The sequence below is a fragment of the Leptinotarsa decemlineata genome, unplaced genomic scaffold, assembly GCF_025532065.1.
Source record: "Leptinotarsa decemlineata unplaced genomic scaffold, Ldec_3_MD MMD2_tig00026328_RagTag_RagTag, whole genome shotgun sequence".
NCBI classification, from domain to species: domain Eukaryota; kingdom Metazoa; phylum Arthropoda; class Insecta; order Coleoptera; family Chrysomelidae; genus Leptinotarsa; species Leptinotarsa decemlineata.
Window position 1 is genome coordinate 25,623,202 of NW_027412688.1, and position 25,250 is coordinate 25,648,451.

At 34.5% G+C, this 25,250-nt stretch overlaps 1 protein-coding gene and 1 long non-coding RNA gene across 3 annotated transcripts in view; both read right to left on the reverse strand.

Moving 5' to 3' along the window:
* twin (CCR4-NOT transcription complex subunit 6-like twin) overlaps window positions 1-25,250 on the reverse strand; it is a 337,401-nt gene that overhangs the window by 162,092 nt on the left and 150,059 nt on the right. The window lies entirely within an intron of this gene.
* LOC111511287 (uncharacterized) lies at window positions 7,397-25,137 on the reverse strand. The gene is made up of 3 exons (XR_012467201.1): window positions 22,080-25,137; window positions 14,276-20,328; window positions 7,397-14,204 (listed from the first exon to the last, which is right to left on the reverse strand). It is a non-coding gene; the product is annotated as an uncharacterized lncRNA (long non-coding RNA).

The window sequence follows — 25,250 nt, forward strand, 5'->3', positions numbered from 1 at the left end:
AAATACTAGGTTAGGTTCAAAGTGAGTGGGGTCTATTCGATCCTCAACCGCAACACGCAAGGGTTTATTGTGGCTCACACCTATTCACACTCGACCAAATAAACCCAGATTTTTAACGAAGCCGATTAGTTTGTATGGTGAGTGGTCTTTCAGGTTAGATGGTAAGAGTACGGCTCTGCCGAACTCTAAAAACCTGATTCGGTCCCCAGCGGGGCAGTCACAAAGTATGTGCTCTGCTGTTTCATAATTTTCCAAACAGAGGCAACACATACTGTCTTCCGACAGTCCAAGTCTCTGCATATGATGATTCAAGTGACAGTGACCTGTAAGAAGGCCTGTTAGACATCGTAGTTCATCCCTACTGTAGTCCAACAACTGTTTGGTATCAAATTTCGAAGGGCGAATAAACGCCTTGGAGTGAGCCAATCCTGGAAGATTGTGTCAGAAGTCCATAAATCTTCTTGCCATCCAGGTGTTCAATCTTTGTTTGGCAAAACCTAAAGCGATGCCCTCCTTTGCGAGAGAGTCAGCAGCAGTGACGGCTCGTGCATTGGAGAACAGAGGAGGCTAAAGTAATATAGACTATATACACACAGAAAAGCCCGCCGGAGGCGCGAAACTTTTTATGTATTTGCATGCTTTGCTTAATACTAAAGTTAGGGCATGGGCATGAGAATGCGTAAAAAGTGCATGAGGAGGTATGGACTTTATTTCAGTTTGTAAACCATTCAAATGGCTGCCATGACCGCAGCCCCATCATAGGTTTGCGCAATTAACTTTTGCCTAAAATTATAGGTGTCACACGTACGAATTAAAAAATTAAATAAATCGTCAGCTGTGCGCCCAGATAAAACATCATGAAAACCCATAAAACGTTCTACCACATTACCATTATTGACATATCTAAAAACGATTGAAAGTTGTGATGTACAGGTAATATCGGTAGTTTCATCAATTACCCATGCAAAAAAAGAAGCACTTTCAATCTCCTTGCTTATATTTTCCTCAATAATATATGCCACACTGTCTACAAGCTCTTTTTTGATGGTTTTTGAGGTGCCCGAAAAAACGCTACCGTTTGAAAAAGTGCCAAATTGTGAATCATATTTGCCCCATAACACGAGGTAAATTTTTCAAATCGGAGTATCCTATTTTAGACCACGTTTGTTTTTCGGTTTGTACGGAAAATAAAACACAGGGCCAACAAAAAAGTTTTTCTCGTTTAATGGAGCCGCTTAACCAATCGCATTTATCGTACCAACTAATATTAAATCCTCGATTTTGTCGATTATCTGACGGTTTAATTGAAATCAAATTTGGTTGAGGCCTTCCCAGAGTTTTAATAATGTAAAATTTATTATCATAAGATAAAGACTTGAAATTATTTGTCAGCAACCAATCCACTATATCGTCAGATTTTTTAATTTCGTCCAACTTATCCATAATAAATGAAAAAAAACTTACCGAAAAGTGAAAACTTGAAAACACCTTGAAATTGAATGGAAACACTTTAAAAACACATTAAAAATATTACCAAAAAGTACTGCTATAATATAATACTGCCTGTTTTATACACAAATATTATAAAGAAACACTAAAACGATTTACCAACATTTTTTCAGTCCCGGTCCGCCACGGCATCCCGTCCGAATAATTAAATAAAAAAAAAACCCAGTCGTACACTAACGGAGACCAACTGGAGGCTAGCCTCCTCTGACGCTATAAGGTTTGTTCTGGTTCTAACATCCAAAACCGTTTGGAAACTGCGCAAGATAACAAGATGCGTACAAACAAAAAATCTCCGAACAGTTCGAAATAGTCTCGGACACTTGTTTAAACCAGAACGTATATTCATATATCGTATATATGAAAAGATGAAGACGAGAAAATACTATTGATCATGTCCATTTTGTTATGTAGCGTATCCTTCTAGTTAGTTCAAATGTTATCTACCGTTAATCATCAATTATTCAAATCAAAATAATAAAAAAACATCCTAGCAAATAGCCCAAACAAATTTCCCCATGAATGCGCATGAGCAACGGGAACAGTTCTCAACAGTTCAGCCTCGAGAGCAAGACCGATTCGGGACGGTACAAAACAGTTTAGGATCATTTCGCAGTCGAAACCAAAACAGAGGATTCATCAGTCCTAAATTATTCTTAATAAACCAGAACGCTCTATATCAACTGCGCATGATCCTGACGTCCTAGAATTTCGTAGAACCCGAACAAACTTATAATTTCTGCAACTGAAATTACAAATCGGGACGCAAGTCGCTGGTTGCATCGGTCTCGTAGAGCCTGTGTTTTTTGAAGCAGTTGGAGGCTTGGCTCTCTTGCAACGTATGGCATTTATTATTTCGGGTTGATATGGTTTATTCGTTATTCGTTCATGGGCGGTGCATTTGAGTTTTGTTGATGCAGGATACAGTGTGGTACGTACTACGTACTGAGTGATAGTGTTTTTTCGGACATATTATGTATTTATGTTACAAATTTATGGTAAAGTAATGATACCCAAGCATTTTTAGAAAAAAATAATCATAATTATTTTTCAATATACTATAATTTATTGCGATGAATAGCCCCAAATTTTACGGGGAGGCTAAGCCTCCCTTGCCTCCTCACGAGCCGCCACTGGTCAGCAGCCTCATTTCCTTCCAGGCCAATATGGCCAGGAATCCAGACCAGAGAATATCTGTTAAGTCTTCTTGGCAATTTGCTACCAATTTAGACGTTGCTTGGTGGGAGCCATGAGCTTCCAATGCCGCTTGACTGTACGAGAATATTTTTATTAACTGGTGTATGAGGTTGGATTCTTCCAATCTCCCCGCGCACAATTCAATAGCGTAAATTTCCACTTGAAATACAGTCGCATAGGTTCCTAGGCAGGTTGATATCTTTATCCTGGGCCTTAAATAGTACTAACAACATATGAACAATATACCAAGCCATAAAAAACTATTTGAGAGATCCGATGTAGAAATCGCACGTTAAAAAGTAACACCTCGTTAATCTTCAGCTTGGACAAGTTTCAACTTTTGAGAGTTGTCGTTCATAGGGGGCGACAGCTGGTTAATGGAAAAACGTATTTCAACAGATTTAGAGAGTGATTTTTTAAACATTATCCAAAATCCGAGTTTGAGTTGTTTGCCAGATCAGAAAATATTCATTGTGGATGGTTATAACATAAACCAAATAGTTGTATCGTCCCTATTGTTTGTTTTTTCCTTAATGTTGAATCCTATATTGAGTAGAAGTTGTGAAGTCAATATGTCTAGAGAGAAAGAAATGTGTCATTTTGAACAAGTCGATTTCCTATTGTTACACATGATGGTAGTTTCTGTACCGTAAGAATGTTCATCTGAAATAGTTATAAATTCTTAATAAAAGTCCGCCTAAATCTACCTCTTATGTGGTAGCCACTCTATGCAAAATATTGAGCCATAAATACAATTAAATTGGATACTTTTTTATAAAGCACATTTTAGAATGTCTGTCAAATTCTTATAAAAATTGATACCAATTGTCGTTTCAAGTATTTAATATAGATAAACTTTTTCTCTTACACTAAGTAATTAGGATTAATCGTTCAAAAGTTATCACGATTAGAGCAACTTGACGTAACGCAGTGAGTCATTACTGGTCGCGTCTACTGTAAGATGACGGGGGACGTAGCGCGGGGGTAGAGGGGCGGTCTGAGCAATGAAGCGCCATCGGCGAGAACGTGACCCGAATGCGGGCAGGCGGGTGAGGGCAGACGTCGTTGACGGTTGTGTTAGATTTGTGAATTTCTTTATAGGTAATATAATTCGATTCTTGGAGCTATTCATTACATTAACTACAGTTGGCATATTTTTCATTTACTGTGTTTTTAAAGTAAATATATAAATTACTATCTGTTGCCCGCTCTTATATTAACGTACAGCCTAAGCTAGTGAACCTAGAATCTTGAAATATGCAGGTAGGTGTTTTGTATAGCGTAAATAAACATCAAGAAAAGGAATCAGGAACTTCCACCCTCAGGGTAAAAATAGGGGCTCAATGATTGTATTGAATTATCAGTGTTGAAGTTGGAAACCTGAAGTTTTGGGTAAATAAAAAAGTATCGTAACAATTTGTTTAAAATTGTCTGTCACGAAACTTAATGTGACAAACCAAATTCTAGGCGGGCGAAGCCGCTTGCAACAAGTCACTCATAAACTCTTCTCCGAGTGACTCCGGAATGAACTCTGATAGATTTTTGTATCTTCTCTTCATCCAACCAGTCGTTTGTAACTAAACTTTACAAATAATGAATTACACCCTTAAAAAATCCGATGGATTCAAGTTTCTTGATCAAAATATTGGTTTATCCTATCAAAAGCATTCGATAATCGATCTAAATAGTTTTTGGACCCAATGACAACTTACCTCACGTTGAGGAAAGCATTCACTGGTGATTGGACGATCAGTGGAACCATTTAGGTAAAGAAAAATCAAAAACAGCACTCTGACTATCAGTTCCTTAAAACAGCTAAAAACCAGAATGCTTACACATTGATTAAGCCATAACGTTTCCACAAGAAATGATCATCATTAACGTCAAGTCGTTATCCCATCAAATACCATCTCAACGTACCATTTTTAACCAGGTGAATTACTAAATAAACATCAGACGGCTGGTGAAATAAAATCAAACAATGTTTTGAGTCAGGTAATTGGAATACGATTCACAACGCGGTGGGTATCCGTCCGACTTTTACTACATCTGCTGCTGCTTCTTCTTTTTTTCCGAGATATAGCGTGAGCCGTACCTACTGCCTATCGAACGCAAATATTAAATGAGTTTTGGTGTCAAGTTGCGAGATTATCATCATCTCTTACTCCGGTTGGAAAGGCCTCGGGCGATATTCTGTTCAGGTGCTATTAATTTCTTGCAATGTCCTGTCATTACGCCGTACCCATGGTCGTTATTCTCTCAGCGGACACCTAACATGGTAGGAGAAAACCATGGCAGATGAAGGAATCTTGTAGAAATTGAAATGTAGGTATCATTGGGAAGAGAATGCATATACATATTTTGACGTTTATTTGAAAAAAATCATAATTTTTGAAAAAATATAACAATAAATATAGAGATGACATGAGGTTGGTTGAACTGATTGAAGAATAACACTTAAAAATATTTTTGAAAGCAAACTTTCAATGCTCATAATAGACAATCAATTTCAGTAAAAATGAATATTTTTCTACTTACTGAAAATTTCAAAAAAGTAAATATTTCGAAATAAAATTTGAGGCATGTCTATACTCCAGAGTAAAACTCTGTGGTGAAAATCTAACAATGAAGTGTTTTTTGAATTATTTTATCTTAAACATTCTAGTTTGTTTCAACTCATTTATTTTTACCAATGCATCACTATTACATGGCGTCCGTCATATTAGATTTAGAATGACATCACTTTCCTTGTGATATTTCGCTAAACAAAGTTTTTCAGTTAATATGATATAAATTGATTCGAAACCCCTGAAGGAATCTATAAAAATTAAAAAGATTAAAAATAACAATTATAATAAGCAAAAGAAAACTGAAATTACAATTAGATAAAAATACAAGCAACAATTAAAAATTGAACTATTAATAAGAAATGAAAATTGAAAATTATTAAAAACAAATGAAAATTAAAAGATTCCAAGCCAAGTTACTTCAATTTATATCATATTAGACAATAGAAGTCCGAATTTAGCTTATCTAATTGTAATTCAAGTTTTTCTTTTGCTTAATATAATTGTTACTTTTTTTGATAATCTTTTTAATTTTTATAGATTCTTTCAGGTATTTCAAATCAATTTATATCATATTAGACAATGAAAATCCGAAATAATGAAATGAAGTGCACCACGAAACATTGTGAAGTAACTTGGCTTGGAATCTTTTAATTTTCAATTTTAATTTCTTTTCAATAATTTTTAATTTTCATGTCTTTTGAATAGTTCAATTTTTTATTTATTGCTTGTATTTCTATCTAATTGTAATTTCAGTTTTTTTTTTGCTTAATATAATTATTGTTATTTTTTTAGCTGATCTTTTTAATTTTTATAGATTCTTTCAGGGATTTCAAGTCAATTTATATCATATTAGACAATGGAAGTAAGAACTAATGAAGTGCTTGGTCCAGCCGTTTTTGAGTTCTTTATTATCATTATTATTTCTATTGATAAAGTATCATATTTTAATACTTATTACGGCAATCATAAAAATTAGTCCAGTCGTTCTTGAGTTCTTTTATTTTTATTAATATTTTTATTGACGAAATTTTTCATAATTACTCACCTTTCAAACCCTCCCTGGACTTCCAAAAATAATTTTAAATAAACCAAATCGTTCCAGCTGTTCTCGAGTTTTAGCGAGACTAACGAACAGCAATTCATTTATATATATATATATATATATACATATATATATATATATATATATATATATATATATTATTATATATTATTTCATAATAAAACTTAGTAGATGTTTGTTTGAATGTAGTGGATAATGTGTCATGTTTCGAAACTTTATTTATATTTGATTATCCCCTTCAAACCATGAAATGATGAAAAAATTTGAGACTAAGCCACCAAAACAGAGTTTCACAGGTTTCACGGGTTTGATTTGATATTATTATTATTATGACAGTAACTAGGCCCTAATACTTCTGAGACAACTCAAATTAATAAGCAAATGAAATAAAACTCACCAGTACAATGAAGAGATAGCCTCACTTCACTGATTCACATAACTTCACAAAAATAAGACAACAGTACTTCATTTCATACTCATCGTAGAATACCAATAATTTATATATGATAAACAGAAAGCTCAATATTATAATCGAAAATTATTCTTTTTTCATATTTCATAGGTATTTCATTCTTAATTCCAATGGAAACGCTATTCTGAATTTCAATAAATTCGAAAAGAATACGCGACGTATTGGTGACGCATCTAGCTGCGTCAAGTAGGTAGATCGAGTTTAGTCATTTACGTACTCTGTTCATGTATTCGAATATTGTACTTTCAAATTTCTCGTTATTCGGGTATTAAAATTTATCAACTTCGAGAATTATTATTTCGTTTTTGCGTATCAATAATAGTCTCAGAATTATATTGAAGAAAAGGTATTTTTCGTCAAATTACATTTCAGCTCTTTCTTTTACATGATCAATCAGAAAACCATTACTTTTTCTAATCACTTTTTGATATTACTTTTGATTTCACATTTTGTACAGAAATGAACAAAAAGTTTTGTTGAAAGGGATATATTTTTTAGAAGAGATTGTTTTTGGGAAAAAAAAGCAATCAAGTTGAAAAAAAAAAACTCTATATGAAGATATGTAGATCATCCATAGAAGTTGCTTTCGGATACAAACTGAAAAAAAATACAACAACAACTTTCAAGTGAACATTGAATTACACAAAAGAAAGAACACTTTCGAAACATCCACTTTCGTATGAACATTGAGTTATACGAAAACATTCGTTATGGAATTGAAACAGATATCACCCATAGGAACGCTTTATAATACAGTGCATTTCTTTGATTTCCCCCACCCTTTTATTTTTTGAACGGGTTAACTCAAAAAAATTAAATTTGGGATAATGAAATTAATGCATGAATACTTTATTTTGAAGTGAAATTGACAGATGAAACTTCAAGATAGCGACTGGGCGCCATCGGAAAAAAAAATTAAATGGAAAGGGGGGTCTTGTGACACATCATTTTGAAGCTCCTGACGAATACTTCACAACCCTAGGATATGAAGTTAATATTTTCATATACTACAAAATGGCGAAACATTTAATAATTTAATGAAGACAAACACATAATATCGATATTTCTAGAAATATTCCTTTTTATCTACCATATGGCAATTCCAACAACCTGATAAAGTTAAGTTATTTTTTGTTTATAAAAACGAAAAAAAATGTCAGTACGTCAATGAACATAATTGTTCAGTTAGAATATTCTCATTTAGTTTTCGGTTTTACTAGTAGAAAGGTACCACGTCAACAATCTCTAAAATGGTCAACTCTCGTCTATGGGAAGAAAAAATTGAAGCGATTTTTATTTACGGTGCGACCCATAACATCCATAAGACTGAAAAGATTTTCAATGAACGTTTTCCGAATTGTCCTATCTGTAGAAAATATTTCAGGGAACTTGTATCCCAATTCACAACTACCGGTAGTGTACATAACAGAAAGCCCCCAGGTCATCCGTCCATTCCGGAAGAACAGCAAGTGCAAATAATTGGTGAGATGGTAGTAAATTGGGAACATTCTACTCAATCCGTCGCGAATGTTTGTGAGGTGTCTCCTTCTACTGTGTGGAGACTTTCAAAGAGGAATAGGTATCAACCATACAAAATTAAAGTGGTACACCAATTAACTGAAAATGACCCTGATCAAAGAACAGAATTCTGCAAAATTCTCCACAATATTTGTTTTACTGACGAATGTACATTTTTTTAACGGCAATGTTCACAGACAAAATTGCCGTTATTGGAGTGACAGCAACCCTCACGTTTTCCGGGAAACACATACTCAATATCCTGAAAAACTTAACGTTCGGGCAGGAATATTGGGATCCATATTGTAGGACCTCTATTTATTGATCAAAATTTAACAGGGGAACTGTATTTGAATATGCTGGAAACTACTGTTGATCCTCTCATTACTAAAATCGTCGAAGGGAATCTTAATGAATTTGATATGGATATTGTATTCCAACAAGATGTAGCACCACCACATTACTCCAGACAAGTAAGAAACTATTTGGATACTACTTTTCCCGGCCGTTAGATTGTCCGTCGAGGTCCTACAGAATAGCCAGCCCGCTCGCCAGATTTGACACCTTTGGACGTTTTTATAGAGCTATGTGAATCAAAAGATGTACGAAACTAAACCTACTGCTAACTAAAACTAAACCGCTGCATTTATTCAAAATTTTCTGTCCAATAGATCTTTCAGAGTGAGAACAAACGGAATATTATCAAATACGAAAATACAAGAAAATGGCATCGCCCAAGGATCATCTCTGAGTACAACTCTATTCTTGATTGCCATAAACGATATTTTAAAAAATATCAGAGCACCAGTGAGAGCCAATCTGTACGCGGATGATCTGGTTTCATATACAAGTGGTAGAAACATCCCATCTGCAGCAAGACTACTGCAAACCGCAATATATGAACTCGAAACTTGGTCCAAAAACACTGGGTTTGAATTCTCAACTAGCAAAACCAAATGCATACTTTTCTCCAAAAGTTCTGGTATGGATCCACCAGTTATAACACTCAACAACTGTCAATTGGAATTTGTTGACGAGATAAAATTTCTCGGACTCATATTTGACAAAAAACTTCAATGTAAAAAACATATTAATATCTTGAAACAGACATGTCAGAACGGCATCAATCTGTTGAAAGTTTTAGCAAACCAATCTTGGGGAGCTGACTGCGTCACATTGTTAAATATATACCGAATGATAATTCGTTCGAAGATAGACTACGGATCTATAGTGTACTCCAGTGGTCGTAAATCAGTGCTCAAACAACTAGACAGCATTCATCATGCAGGTTTGAGAATTTCTCTTGGCGCATACCGAACCAGTCCCGTGGAAAGTCTTTACGTGGAAGCAGGAGAACCCCCTCTAGAAATCAGAAGAAAATACCTGACATTAACGTATGCAGCAAGGATATCGGGAAACTACAGAAACCCTGTTCATAAACGAATTTTTCCTCATCATACCAATCCAATTTATGAGCGAAACCCCAATATAATGGCACCATTGCATACTCGGATACGCAGAATAGCAGCAACAATAGATTTCACTTCAACACAACCAATTAATACGAACACCCTTCTCCCCTGGACAATAGATATTCCCCCTTGCAACACTGAACTCCTCAAATTCCCAAAACACTACACTTCTAATTCACTCATCCTAAATTCCTTCAGAGCAATATCCAATAAATATACTGAATACAATCATATATACACTGATGCGTCAAAATGTGAAGAAGGAGTGGGAGCAGCAGTTATCAGCGAGCATGGTACAGACTCTTATAAACTGTCAAAAAGTTGTAGCGTGTACACTGGAGAGCTATATGCGTTATCCAAAGCCATTATGAAAGCAAGGAGAACAGATGGAAACACTGTAATATACACGGACTCGCTCAGCTCAGTGGAAGGGATCTAACAACTTTATCCCAGACATCCAATTTTACAATAAATCAAATCAAACCTGGCTGCATTATATCAGGGGGGTAAAAAAGTTGAAATAGTATGGGTCCCATCACACACTGGGATACCAGGAAATGAAAAAGCCGATGAAATGGCTAGTAACTCTTCCACAAGCCCTGTATTACGAATAATGAAGAAAATACCATATCAAGATTTATACAACCAAATTAAATCTGTAACCTCGCATCTATGGAAAGTCAGATTGCAGACACTTACAACAAACAAGCTCTACAAACTAAATCCGAACATGGAAAAGCCGAACTATTCTGGACTAAGCAGGAAACATCAGACGATTCTAACTCGCCTAAGGATTGGACATACCAGACTCACACATCAGCACATCTTGAAGAAGGAGCCACCACCAAATTGTAACTGGTGCTACACAACATTAACTGTACATCATCTATTTAGCTGTCCCCAATACCAGCAGTACAGAAATGCCCTTCTGCTACCTAGTGACATCTCCATCCTTTCGAATACAAACTTTAGAAAAGTCATTCAATATATCAGTGATATTAAGATTACCAACATATTGTAAATATTATATTGTTCCACCGCAAATGACCCTTTGAGGTCGAATGCGGATTGAATAAATAAAAAAAAACCTTCTTCGATATTGGATATACGGCAGAGAATAATAAATATTTGGAGAGATATTGACCTTACTGTAAACTGTATAACAAATACACTGATGAAGTAAATTGCAAAGTGGTATAACGATGACTTTCAATTGGGGTGGTGATTAGGTGGTGATTGTCGTTCGTCCCAAGGAAGTTACATTCACGCATTATAATGCGCGAATTTATATGTCTCAAAGTTCAAATCATAATACTCACTGCTAAAATTTACGATGTACTGACAAATCTGGACTATGTATTTCAGGATTTTCATTTCACATTTGTTCTCGTGAAAGCAGGATGCAGTTTTGCATCTTCGTGTATGGACCTACAATCGAATTATACCTAAATCCTCAATTATAATCTTCTGTGAAGTCGAATTCGACAAATGAGAAATTGCACCGGTGAACTAGACTAACATTCAAAGAAACAACTTCATTCGACATAATGTTTCTCTTCATGCCACGGAATTATATCATTACAGTTGAGGAAGTCTCATTGCTGTTGAAACAATTTCAGCTGAAATTGAAGCGATAATGCAATCGTGAAGAATTATTCCCTCGATAATAATTCTATTTATTTCATAAATGATGATCCTTCTATTGAGAATAGAAAACACTTTCCGTTTCAGTGGAGATAATAATCTTCAGACACGCTATCAGACCGAGATAACCAGTTTCTAATAATTGAAACAAAACATAAAAATACTGGAAGCCTTTGGCGGTTGAACGCTAGTAAAAATATTTCCAACAAATAGTTAATAAGACTGTAAAACAAGACCTCCCATACGAACACTGAATAATGATACTTCTGAAAGTTGTGACAGATTATTCAACCTACTAATGGCTAATTGCACACACACCGATTGTGGACGGCCGATTTTATACCGGTCGTCCAAATTCCAATAGTGAACCACATGTGGGAACGGGACCTAGCACACATGCTTAGCGCTTGCTAGAGGTAGCAAAAACTTATGTCATTTTCTAGAACTTCAACTACGGTTTCCTAATATGATTGATAACTAGTCCGTGCAAAGCTTTTTGTTGAATCATCTAAAAAAAGAACTTCTAATAGGTGGTGGTCAACCGTATTGCCGAATATGCGCCAAATTAACAAGAAAACAAGTATAGCTAATGCACCAGTCAATCTAATAATAACACTGATGATCTTCAAACATGACTCAACCTCTGACGGAACCACCAAACTCTTACGAAGGTTCGAAATGGATGAACACTTCGATCTAGCAGACCACCATTATAATCTTCATGCAGTCGCTGTGGTGGTTCTGGCGTTGAATCCGGTAATTATTACGCATTGGTCAAAGACGAAACGGACTGCTTTAAGTTTGACGATAGTCGTGTCACTAAATATTCTGGCAGAATCTTGAATTTATTGGAATTTTTGGAGCCTCTACATTATATTCTATGAAAGACAGGACATTGGCAGATCAAGATCTTCAGATGATGTGGTGTTGCAGGTTTTTCCGGGTTTTCCTGCAGCGGAAAAAGCAAATGCGCCAATGGAATCCTTCAAGTCGCCCCGGAGCGCCAATTGATTAATGTTGTCGTTCATAATTTCATAATATGTATTACATTTTTTATATGAATACAATTAAACTCTTACATTTATTCTTCAAACTCCAATTTGAAATTTTATTTATATTCTTTTGCTGATATGTACAGTATCGGACTGTTTGGATTGATTTAAAGAGTTTCAAATTATCAGCAAAAAGAAGACATTCTATATATTTTAGAGTTGACTGTAAATCATTGATGAAAATTATGAACAGAAGTGGACCTGGATTCGATTCTTGTGGTACACCTGACCTAGTTGGAAATTTATCTGAAATTTTTTCGTTATGTTTGACAATGAAAAACCGATTTTGAAGATAATTCTTCGTTAGTTCCAATTTTTTTTTTAATTCCATATTTACTCAATTATTATTGAGATTCTCAGATTTCTTATACTTTATTTGTATCCCAGATATAGCCATTGTATGTACATACATACATATAGATGGAGCTGAAGGTTTAACTTCAGTCGTGTGGTTCAAAGCACACACATTTTTTTAATTAAAAATATTAGCGATCACTTTTTCTCTGGCAACCTGTTAGGTTGCCAGAGAGTTTGATTAACTACGTTTTGGACGTAGTGAAGTGAAGCGGGATCCTAGACTATAAGAAATTCATTTCATCTCTACCGGGATTAGGTTCTGATTATTATTTAAATGATTAGGTTAAATATTTTGCAGAATGGTTTCTACTGACCTAACAAATGTGTAACATAATTATTTCGATATAGAAAGCCTTTATACAATCCATTTCAATGTTGTTTCACGTTGAAAGGACGCAACATTATTAATGAACCGATGCAAGAATCCTCTTGGACAACTCAAGCTATAATGATAATAAATAACAAATATCACGTCCGGCAAATATAGTAGATACATACCTAAAAAATGAAACCTTTTGATTTACAAGCTGACCTATCGCCGATTTATGTGCTTCGCATCGCGGTAAAAACTATAATTTCAAAGCTATTATTTACCAGTTAGTCTGAATTAGATTTCTATAAATATATCATTTTAGATTAGACGTCTGCTATTAAACAATCCTTTTCGTCCGTCATCGATGTCGGATGATAGGAGTACTGAAGTCGTGGAACAGAGACCACGGTACATATATGCTCTCTCCCCAATAAAATTATCCTTGCCATGATACGAGTGTTTCTACTGTTACGGTTTTGTTTTCTCTTTCTAGATATTAAGAATTTTAGACTAAAAAGGAAGGGAAGAAGGAGAAAATAAATAGAGGAATCGGATTGTCAACAAGTCTATATTATATGCGGTCTTGCCCTTACAGATAATCATTATTATTAAATATTATTTTTTTATTTCAATTCTTCTCAAATTTTCCTACTCTCACTATCTCTAGCCGTAAACTTGGTCTCTTCAGTCACTTAGATCATTAAAAATATAACAGTTATTACAAAATAAATAAAATTTCAAAACAACCTATACTTGTCATCATCATCCATTCAGATTGATTTATGTCTGTATTGAAATTCTTCTCTATGATTGAAATTTCGTTCACATTTGGTACCATTGATTTGGGAAAAAGGTAACTAGAACTGGCACAGATAAGCTTTTTTTCAGAACTGTGCTTTATTTCTATCATTTTATTGCTCAGCATGGTCGCTTTCACTGATTGTGCATGAATTACTACACAAATTGTTTCGTTTTCTTTCTTTATAGTTGTACAGTTATCAAGTTGTGCTAGACCATTAGTTCAGTCACATCCTCATTTCCTGTAAAGAAAAAAAGCATAAAAATAACAACTTTAAAAGAACCTATAGTGGGTCAAAATTAAACAACTTACCTCTAGCGTTAACAGTGTACACTTTCAGTATATATACTAAAAGGTTAAGGAATTTAGCGCATGTAACTAGTACATTTATGACGAATAATTGCCTCAAGAACATAATATTACAAGATTGCATTTTTTACATCTCATGCAATATTTACATGAAGATCGACCTTTGACCCCTGTTTACACCATAGCCCCTCTTTTTCTTTCTTTTCCTGTCACTCCTCTTACTCTTTTCCTTACTGAAATCAGGCTAGCCATCATTCATAATTGCGATTTCCCCAACTGTCAAACGTTTTTCATCGACGGACTCTTATTTTGAGATATTTATCCAGTTCCGGTTCCACAACATTGTCACCCTGTCAATTGTCAACGACAAGCAATTAACATTTATTTGATTTTGTTGAGGATTATCGAACTTGATAGGTTGTTTAATTTGGATAATATAGTTGGTATAACTATTCGAGTTTTATTGATTTATTTTCTTTTTTTGTTCGATAAAGAACCCCACCCGTCTCCACTGAGCAAGAGTATGTTCAGAAAGGATTAAATATTTTGCTGCTAACGGCCAACCAAGCATCGCAAAGCGTTGTATTCCTTGGTTCCGAAGGTCCGCAGTAGCACTACGTTCATAAACCATTACTATCTAATTCGATGAAAAAATTAAGAAATTAATTGCACATGATTTTAAATTTTTTTACAAACTATTTCAAAAATCACATTATTGCCAAAATAATGGTCTCGCCCGACATATTCACTAATTTTTCAATAATCATTAATCAGGCTTTCGCCAAATTGAATATATTATCAAATAGTTTTTTGAATGCTGAAAATTTAATTCCATACAAATATGTCATTTTCAAAGTAGACGTATAAGTAGACATTTCCAAAATTTACACCTAAAAGTCATACACTAACTTAGATCTGGCATACGCAAAGTATATCAATTTTGAAGTGACAATACTTTTGAAGTTTTCGCCATTTCTGTAAATGAATGATTGTAGTATTGTTGATTGAATAATCGTACATTGAAGTTGGCTTTTTTGTTGTGAATTATATTATTTTACATTTGGATGTGTTCAGTTGTACACGATTATCGTTGCACCAAAGTTTGGTACTAATTCATGTTGTACACCTTGACAGTCAGTAATGTCGTCGATTTTATAATATAATTTCAGATCGTCTGCAAATAGTAGGCTAGGAATATTAAAAGAGGTTGCCAGATCATTAATGAAAATTAAAAATGAAGGAGGTCCAAGATTAAAACCCTGTGGTACCCCAGACGTAACTACGTACTGAGCCGATTTGAAAGATTCATATTCGGCGAAATGTTTTCTGTTAACTAGATAAGATTCAATTAGAGTAAGCAGTTGGTTAGAGAGTCCTAGTTTTGTCAATTTGCTGAGAAGAACATAATGATCTATTTGATCGAAGGCTTTTTGAAAGTCTAAATAAACAACAGCGACTTGTTTTTGCTTGTCCAGGTACGTACAGACATATTGATTTAAATATGCAAGATTTGTCATACATGATCTTTGTTGTACGAAACTATGCTGAGAAGGAGAAATAACTTTTTAAATATTGAAATTACCTTGTAGTTTGTGATATCGCTAGTCACCTTTTTTTAATATCGGACAAATTGGAGCCGTTTTCCACTGCTCAGGAAATTTAAGTTAGTTTATTTCCATCTAAATAACTTTCTTTTCAAAGCTTAGGAGAACTACGGAAGTTCTTGGAACAGTCGGAATGTTCAAATTCCTATCTCAATTTAATTGATAAACAGGCAATTAAATTATAATGGCCGAACTCACAAAACACTAACGCTTAATTACGAATTTTGAAACTCTCATCAGGTTACTGTTCCTCCATTCCTCGCACCTCTATGATATAATCTTTGACAAACCGCCTGCACCAAAACCATATATCTCTTCTTCAGTCAATAATTATCCGTTGGATGCCGCAATCGCAGTATGTCCAATAGAGTAATCTTCAATCAGTACCGCTACAATTTCACGATTATTCTAGTTGGGTACGGGTACTAAACATTCGATCAATATACGTTACCATATGAGAAAGCTGATCGTAGATCACGATAATTAGTTAAAAAATAATACTATTCTAATTTCAAAATAATCTCACTACTTTAAAGTAAAAAAAAAAGAAAATCAACTTGAAATGGGATAACTTATGCAGTCCGACTGGATTAACCCCTCAAGGAGGTTTCAAGAAGTCACCTCGATAAAGGAGTGCTACATATCGATTGATCGAAGGAAGAATTACTCGAGTGTTTGCCTATCTATTCGGCGCGATCCTTTGTTGGAACCGAAACGAATTTAGATGTGATTTTTTTCGGGTAGAAATTTGGGGCACCCATTTCATTTGGGTAAAGGTATTGTGCACCTTTTACACTGTCCATGGCACCGATTTATTCTTGCGTTCTCGCTGTCTCATCCATCGAAATAGTGGTACGTTCTGCCTACTAGAAAAAAAAAATAACAAAGCAAGAGGGTTGGAGCTATATTGAGGTCTGAAAACAATGAAAGCGATGAAGGCATTACTTCTTGAGAATCCCCTGAACAACTCGTCAACCACCAATTTCCGTAGCTGCAAGAGTGGGGGATAAGAGGGTACGAAATTGCCATCGTTACGGATTGTTTTGTCTTACAGAGTAGTTTGCTTCTTAGAAACTTCTCGTGATATTTTGAGACTAAAATCTGTAAAAAAGAACTGTTCAAGAGGCGGATGAAGAAAAAGAGATTCAGGGCTTTCACGGTAGTGGCCAAGGATGAAAATTTTTGTGAAGATCAAAAGAAAGGGCTTCAACCATAACAATTCACCATCCCACCCCCAGAGGAAAACAGAAGGATGTCCGTAAAAAACGTTAACAGGATTCAAGGGGTAAATGGTGCGTCAAGGCTAAGCAGATCGTCAATAAACTACTTAAGGAGTTTAGGAACTTTTCGGAAGCGAGAAACTACTGACCACAAAGGCTCAACCATACGGTCATGAAATCAGGCCGCATTGACAGCAAATTTGAGTCTTATTGCATGTATCACTTCAGAAATATGGTACTTGGTGTTTACTCACGAGTATAGGTGCTAGGTCCAGCAATTAAAAAATACTATAAAAGGTTGTAGTAGGCATTAGTTTGTTAACAGCATTGCCCTAAAAAGTACACTATGACTCCTAATACAGTGTTTCTTGATAACATACCTATATTCAAGGGTATGTGATGACATTGGTCGATACTTCATGAAAATCCATAACGTATTCAAGTCAATCATTTTTGAGTCCATTTCAAGAAATTAATCTACCCGAACAAATGCCTTATTTTTTATGACAACTGTGGTATAACCCTAAATAATTTTGTGAAACGTTATTTGTGTGTGAAGCCAGGTGGTTGTATGAATAGCGCCCTCCAATTAGAAAAATTCCAGATTCACGAACAGTTTTGCTCATTCATAGAAGAGTGTACGAAAATATACGTTTTGAACGAAATAATCACTTAAAACTAGTGAAACTTACTGCAAGGACACCAAAAATTGAAGACTCGGTTGGGAAAGTGGTTTTCAATTCTGTTGAGGAAGATCTCAAATTAGGTAGACGAAAACAAACTATCATCTTACCATGTATATATCTACCACATCCAACGTGTTCATTTTCTACTTCTTTCGATTTTATCACGGATACCATTTATCAATGATTCCTTCAAAATGATCACTTTTGGATTGAATAAAACAGACTCATATGCCATATTATAATCCTGTCACCAGGAGCAGTTTTCCGTTAACGTGTGGGTTGGAAAATGGGGTAGTTATATAATTGGACTCTCATTTAACCTCTATGAGAGGTATAATTACAGACAGTATCTCGAAGAAGAATTACTGTTCCAAATCAGAACACTGTACACACTTCAGCAACTTTAGATGCTCTGTAAAGATAGCAAAGACCTTCTTTGGAGTATTGTTCTCATGTATGGAGCTCCGCCCCTAAGCGTACCCTGAAAGTGCTGGATTCCATCCAGAAAAGAGCGATCCACCTGATTGGAGACGCGAACATCACTTGCAACCTTGATAGAAAGGTTGGCGAGTTCAAGCGACTTGACACAGTTGATTCCACCAAGAGCGGTACATATCAATAATACGCGACGGACTGTGGCTGCTCATCATTTTGGAGTTCCACTCAGTACACCTCGAACTTCACAATTGGAGAACTGCCTTTATGTGGAATAAACTTTCTGAGAACGAATCTCCATCGATTCAAATCCAATGTGAATCGCTACTTTCGTACAGGAACTGCCGATAGAGCGCCTTAAGCGTTTTCCTGTAGTGCTTGTATTTTGTCCTTAAAAAAAGCTTTGGTCAAAGATTTTTCAGCATCACAGTTTCCTATGAAAGTATTGAAAACAGACTCAACATTTTCCAAGAGTATGTGAGATCATGAGGACAGATCATTGGGTAGGGATTTTGAATATAGTTATTATATTGCAGCTCAGTGTATTACAACTTCTTACCAGACTATAATAAACACAAACTTCAACGTATACAAAATGCTTGTATGAGATTTGTGTGCTGCATAAACTACCGTAATCACGTAACTCCATATTTATTGAAATTAGATCAGCTGAATATTGAGTTTAGAATTCGTTATCTCATATCTGTATTCTTATATAAACTATTGGAAAGCAAAACTCCTAATTACTTGTTCAGATTACTTAGTAAGCGATCTGATAATCATTCTATCAATTTAAGAAAAGATACATTTACCATTCCATATCATGTTACCACCAAATTTGAGGGATGTTTTTCTTACTTTGCACCAAAGTATCTAAATAATTTATTACCGTATATGCATTTGTCTATATATCAATTCAAAAGTACTTTGAAAATTAATTTCTTAGATGTTCAAAAACGATTGTAATCTTTTATGTTATCTTTATAATCTCATAATAGTTTGTTTTATATTATTTTTGTGTCTATTGTAATTGTTATTGTTATAGGTAGTCTTTCTTACTGTATGCTTATTTTTTTTTCCTAATTATGGGACGGGTGGAAGATAGCCTCCGGCTAACCCTTTTCCCTTTGTGTATAAAACCTGTTTTTGCACAATAAACATTATTATTAATATTATTATTATTATATTATTATTATTATTATTATTAAATTTATTGAGAGGTATAAACTATACTATTGTGCTGCCGAGAGTTTATCAAAATTGTATTTTGCCAGAATGCACCTGAAAAATACTTCCTAAATATTAGCATGTTATCCAAAAACACCCTGTAAATTTCGTACCGATGCAGAAACGCTGGTTACACCCGCTAGTGACTTGACGGTACCCGATGAACGCCCATCGCTGCTCATTCTCGAGTTCATTTGCCAACTAATATCTTCCGTATCAAATTCTTCCGAGATATACCGATCGATAGGTGATAGGTGGCATTTCACGGAGATATACCGAAGCGCGATCATGACAACAATCCAGGAAGATTTGAGCGAAGGTCAAGATCTCGGGTCTACATCGAGATTGGCCGTTTATTGCACGGCAATATATCGGTGAGATCGGATGTGTGGAAAGTACCGCGTGGTTCGCGAGGAAAAATAATATATTGAATAGTTCGAAGGTGAGAAAAAGCAATTCATAATCAATTTATTCCTCAAAGAGGTCTAACGGTTATATTTTGTCTTCCATTTTCAAAAAATGTAAGTTCCGATGAGAAGTAACAATTTCAACACGACTGTTAATATATATAAAAGTTGTACTCAAGACGCTATGAACACAAATCACACCGCTATAAATATTCAACAAAACGAATATACCAAAATTCAATGCTTACAACATACCATGAAATATTTCTCTGGTAGTCTTGGAGTTCCCCCCAGTTTAACAATTAAATTCCTCTAAAAATCATGAGTTACCAGCGCTAATTTCTTATACTAAAAATCAGGTCCCACGTTGGGCGCTAAATTCTTGTACCGTTTCCTTATTCGTTTCTTGATCTAGAGCAATAATGAGGTAACTGTGCCCAAATGGAGTCTTGACTTTTCAAAATAACTTTCCCAAAACTGAAAAATTTACAAAAAAGCGAAATTAATTGAGCTATACCCCACTTTTATATTTTTTTTGAAAAAAAAAATCAATTTTTTTTTTTTTTTGAGAGCAGAAATTAATTTCAAAATCAAATTTTGGGTGAAGCTATTATTGAAAAATCTCATAGTATGCGAACTTTATTAGTAATTTTATTTGAAAATTCTTGGGGTTAACTGCCACTTTTTGACATATCATTGATGTATCAGTATATTCGTCGGAAATACAACCATAAAACGTCAAGGCCTAGATTTACGAAAAACCATAATTTCCTTCGTTTTGTTATTCTTGGAATGTGGAAGGTGGTCAAATTGGTCATAAACCAACATTTTTTGGTATCCCTCTATTGTGCAAATCGATGGTATTACTTACTATGGGTAGAACGTGTCATTTGCACTATAATATTATCTTACCCCGTTTCAAAGAAAGAAAAATAAGTCATATTTGGTAAAATTTATACTTTCCATGAAAAATATTCTTTGTGATATAAATAGGCGACAAGATTTATTGTAGGAATATTATTCATGCGTCTTTTACAAATTCTCTTCGGGAAAACTTTGAAAAATATCCACGTTTCATCAATGTATATAAAATACTGATGGTATATTCTTCAAGACTCTTTTTTCATATATACAACCGTGCTTTTATCCTAAATAGCCTTCCTGTTATCATTTTACTTGTATATGAATCCTATATTTTTCAGTATCTGGTATAGACCTGTCATACCAATGTCTGCTATATCTTTTCGTTTCACTTCAAGGTGAATGCCGCGTTAAAAAATGAAGGCATTTATGCTCTGCTTCACAATCAAAGCTGGAGAAGGTCGCTAGTTAAAAAAAAAGGTCGTACTTCTGTATTAAACATACAAAAATTATACATAGTACAATAGCGCGTCCCATGTACCTAGAAGACTTAGATGGTATATCTTCCTTGAAAATAATAGTTCAAAAACTATAAAACCACGCTTTAAACAGTAACACAAACTGAAGAATAATTCTAAACTAATTCGATAATAAGTCCTATGCCTTGATATAACTAATGGCAGAAATTAAATAAAATTATGAACAATTGAACATTACTACAACACTAGAACAAAAAGTAATAGCTATTCATGATATGAGTGTTAAAAGTAAGGTTTTATTTTGTGAACGAAAAAGTTTGCGAAACGAGCATAGCATATTTTCATATTATCGCATTTGCTGTGAAGTAGCCGTGTCAGGTTACGCCGAATCATCTGGTTACCAACAAACAGTATCGTTTACAGCTCACGCGTTTTATTTAAAGTCACATTTGAAGTTCTTGCTGGTATTTAATGTATATAATACATTTGTAGCAGAATTTTACTGTATCTATATCTATTGTTCATAATAAAACTTACTTGAAAATTAAATAATGATGTCTTGTTTATTGCTATTTGGTCGAAAAAAATCGTGTTAAAATACTTTCAACACTAGTATTAATTGTAAGCATCATCTTTAAATACTCTTGACAACCATTAAAACTGTCACTTTTAATGGCAGTTGTACAAAAATATATTAATGAAAGGCCATGTAAAAAAACTATTGGTCAACGGTTGGTGGAATTTTTAGCATCAAAAGTTTATAATCTACTTTCCGATAATATAAAAAAAAGTTAAATCGTACACATCCTACAAATTCTATGTGAAGAAATGGTTGAAGTGAACGGATAGAAAAGTTTTCAACGATCTTCAACTTCCACGCTAACTTACCAGTTGCATATACATCAGATTAACTAATTCGAAAAAATTTACTAATTTTAACATATTTACAAACACTTCTCGAAATTGACAGTACTACCGATTTTGACTTTCCCTAATTTTGACATATTACCCGATAAAGCAAATTTTTCGAAATTGCCATTATTCAACCGATTTTGACAATATGAGTAGAATTCAGGCAGTTATGTTCTGATATTTATTCAGGATCCACAACTGTTTTATTTTATTTATTCTTAACTGACATCCACGAAAATTTTGAATTGTACTTTATTGTTATACTTTTAAATTGAATTTTATTGCTTTACTTGTAATTCAATAAATGTCACGCAAGCAGCAGTGTGAAGAAATTATTTAATCCTGGTGATCCTGATCAGGAAAATAGGATAAACTTATGAAATTACTGTGAGTGTACAAAGTTTAAAATGCATATGTCCGTTTAAAGTTAGTCAAAATCGAGTCCAAAGGAGTCGGTTACAAACAAATAAACTAACAAGTGAAGCTAATAAAAGCCTGTTGAAAAAATCCAATATATGCAACACCTACGAAGAGCACTCGACTGGAAAAACCACTTCGACATCCCCTCCCCCCATTAAGTAACTACTCCATTCAATGAAGATACAATACCACAGAAAAAAACACCTGTTCCAATTACCAACGTCGACCAGCTCATTCCATGTGCATAAATCATGAAATTTAAATAACAAATTCAACGTAATAACCGGGAAGGGGAAAATTTCGAAATAATCGACAAGAGAAAAGATAAGGTATATTTTCAAGACTCTCATCAGTTGAACGTGATCTCGTTAGTAATAAAAAGCGCGTAATCTAACTGGAAGATCAGAAAATCTTCAACGATCAAGTGGGCGTCGTGATCCGTTTCCTTTCCGGAAGAAGGGTGATGGAAAAGATAAAAAAATTATGTCTTGACAAGACCAAATTGACTGGGAACGAAGGCCGAGAACGTTTTAAATTGGTGGACTCGGGAAATAATTTCAGAAGCGAGATGAACTGCGTAGTTAGTAACAAAATGAATATATGTTGTAGATATTTACCGACTTAAAAAAAATACGTATATGTGTGATATCTAGTGTTCGACCGAATATGGTTTTTACGACCAAAACCGAATTTCGGCAACGGTCTCACTTTCGGCCGAAACCGAAATTTCCTCACAAGGATTATGTTTTGAGGGAAAAATAAAGAAAACGTTATTATAATCCGTCAGTCTTTATTTTTTATCTTTAAATCACAACGTTATGCAGTCTTCGACATTTTTCCTTATTGATAAGCAACAAATCAACATAACAACCCCTTACTTAAGAAAATATATTAATTGCACCTTAAAATTTGTTATTTGAATAGTTACCTAATATCACAATAGGTATTTAATATTTATGTAATAAATAAAGTAAATCACAAAGTAAGTCACGAGTCACGACATGATTAGGCACGTGGACGCGGCAAAATGTCTTCGTCGCTTCGTCGCTTGTATGAAATTCAACGCGCCGAACATGACCGATCACAGCGCGAGAACTCCCGAATGAAGTTTCGGTAGTAGTTTCGGCAGGTTTGCCGCCGAAACCCGTTTTTTTGCCGACACTCGACCGAAACTGAACTTTCGGTTGGGCACCAGTAATATTTTCGAAACTGCATTCTTTCTATTCAAAATAATTTAAAAGAGCTTAAAAAAAAATCATACTTGGGATAACAAAAGAATACACATGCATCCGATATAAGTCGAATAATGAAAACGAAACGAAAATGGGCTGCTGCTTCGAATAACCCATCCTTTTATCAAAGAGTTGCTTTTATTTTTGAAATTCACTAACAAGCAATCCTATTTCACGATATGTCATAAAATCAGTCAACACTTTATCGATTATTCTAAAAATACATACAGAGCTGAACAGTCATGACCCGAAAACAATTCACTACCAATCGAAACGTCATGAAGTGGTTATTCGATATTTCACTTATTGAACCCATTCATTAATCCCATTTTATTTCAGGTCACAATAATTCATTTGTTTTACGAATTAGCATTCTCACATTTATTGCTTATTCCATCCGGTAATTTTTAGTATTTTCTATGATTCATTTTAATTTTATTCGTTCATCCATAGATCTCAAATCTGCCATCAACCTTTTTCAGAAAATAGAATGCCAAACATGTAACATTTGCCAAGATACATTGTTCAACCACTTTCAAACAAACGTTTTCAATTAAATATGAAATTTCCACAGTTCATTACTTGTGAAAACAAATATCTTTGTATGATAAAAGAATTGAAACCGTTTCAATAACAATCATGTAAGCAGTGGCCGACGACTCAAGTTTGTATAGCTATTCCTTCCTCTACGAAGTACTAACGTGAACGTTAACTGTTTTGTTTCATTTCCCACGTGTAGATGAAAACGATGCTAAATAAAAGTATGCAATTTATTTCGTATTTTATTGATGACGCAAGTATCCAGTTCCAACTGTAGTCTTCCATCAAAAATAATTCTTATTGCGGAAATTTTTTCAGATTAATGTAAACTCTGGCGCAATGGGTTTTATATTGATCTACGTGGACTGTTCAAAATATAAGGTGAATGTCCAAATTTCGCGGGCTATGTTGGTACACTCGTCTCGAAGATACAGTTTTAGGTGTTTTGCATGTTTAGTTTATTGGTGAGAGGCATAAAAGTTTGAAGTGTTTTGCGTGTTCGGCGATTTTTCGCCATCGAAAAAAATTGATCGAAGAATTCGCATCAAATTTTGTGTAAAACATGGATTCAAGTGCTTAATATCAATTGAAATGTTGACAGTGGCATACTGTTATTGTACTCTTGAGTCAGAAAAATGTTTACTAGTGGTACAAGCTTTTCACGGAAGGTCGAGAAGATGTGTATGACGACGTTCGTGTTGACAAACTGAAGAAATTGTAATGGAGAATCGTCAAATCACTATTGGAGAAACTGCTGAGGATGTCGGTATAACGGTTGACTCAAGCCATGCAATTTTTTCGTAAATTTTGGGCATGAAGCGTGTGACAGCAAAGTTCGTTCCAAAATTGCTGAATTTTTTCAAAAAAAAAAAACCGTCGCTGGAGCATCGCTCAGGAATTGTTGAATGACGTTAACGGCGATTCAGATTTGCTTAAAAAGGTCATAACTGGTGAT